The sequence below is a fragment of the Aplysia californica genome, unplaced genomic scaffold (assembly GCF_000002075.1).
Source record: "Aplysia californica isolate F4 #8 unplaced genomic scaffold, AplCal3.0 scaffold00944, whole genome shotgun sequence".
Classification (NCBI taxonomy): domain Eukaryota; kingdom Metazoa; phylum Mollusca; class Gastropoda; order Aplysiida; family Aplysiidae; genus Aplysia; species Aplysia californica.
In genome coordinates, this window is record NW_004798214.1 from 140,550 (window position 1) to 141,902 (window position 1,353).

The window sequence follows — 1,353 nt, forward strand, 5'->3', positions numbered from 1 at the left end:
AGCTTATAGTCATGTACATATCCTGAGATAAATCCATTTTCAGTACAAAATCCATGTTCAGTACAAAAATGAACGATGAATAATAAATCCACATAAGTTATTGTGCATTAGAAAGCACAACAGAAACAACTATAAAGTCAATAGTTTACACTTTCTTTTAATTATATCATTTACAGGGGAGTCCACTTGCCAGGGGCAGCCTTTTGTGTACAATTTTGTAGCCTACAGTTTTGTTATGTCACTGGAAATACAAATTGTATTGTACTAAACAAGTTTTTCAACATGCACTCCCCTTGTGTGTTCGTTCACAATTCACATACAAATGATTGAATATCTTCACATGAATGTTTTGGGTTTCTATCTTTTTTTTGAAAAATAATTATTTGAATAAAAATATTAAGAAAAAATATTATTCTAGTTAACATGTTCTTTAAAATGTTCTACCCCATTTTTTTAAAAATACACGTACAGCATTGACATTCTTACTGTAATCATAATTTTTCACAATTGTTTCTACTTTACCAAAAGAACACCGGTCACCCAGTTTGTATCATTCTGGACTGACCTGTGGATGGCTCTCTGGTTTGTCTCCTTCGTCTGCTAGCAGAGTATTCTGTCAGATCAGAAATGGGCGCTGGCCAGAGATCCAGTCTCTTGAATAAACTGATCTGAGATGAAAGGGCTGTTAAACCCAAACTTTTTAAAGAGGACGGTGCCATCCACTAGATATAATTGAGGCCAAAGCCTCATCAGCTTCATGTAGCATCTGTCCCACATTGAAGGCGGCACAAGGCCGAAAAGTTGGGAACGGATACTACACTTTGATCTTAACCAAAAGGTCGAGAAGCTATGTTAAACCCAAACTATATCATTATAAGGTCGCTTTTAAGCACAAGGGAGCTATACCGAAAAACGCTGTTTTGAGAAAATCAAAGGTAAAGTTTTTGCCCCTTGTTCAGTTGTTCTCTTTCAAAGACAAGGAGAGTTTTCTCTTTTACCAAACTAATATTCACACCAATGAAACCCAACTTCTCCTATAGGTAGGGCATAGGGCAATGCCCACTTTTGGTGTAGGTCAAAATTTTTGGAAACCCCCAAATTTGGGTTAGCCCGCTTGTCCTTAAAAGCAACTATATGACACTGGTGTTCACTTTATATTTATCGCAAGTGCACAGTCAGTTCACTTGGTATCATTTTGGCCTGCGGAATGGATGGCCCTGGTTTGAATTCTAATGGTGTGTTCTGAGCTTGGGTTGTTTTGGGGAGTGTTTAAGGCTCTCCACCCATAAGGCTCAGTCCTATTGGAGATAAACATTAACTTGGGAGGCCCCTGCTCATATAGCCTGAAAGTAT

At 37.8% G+C, this 1,353-nt stretch overlaps 1 pseudogene; it reads right to left on the reverse strand.

Moving 5' to 3' along the window:
- Window positions 1-707: 707 nt before the first annotated feature.
- On the reverse strand, window positions 708-851 carry LOC118478781 (annotated as a pseudogene).
- Between the last annotated feature and the right edge of the window lie 502 nt (window positions 852-1,353).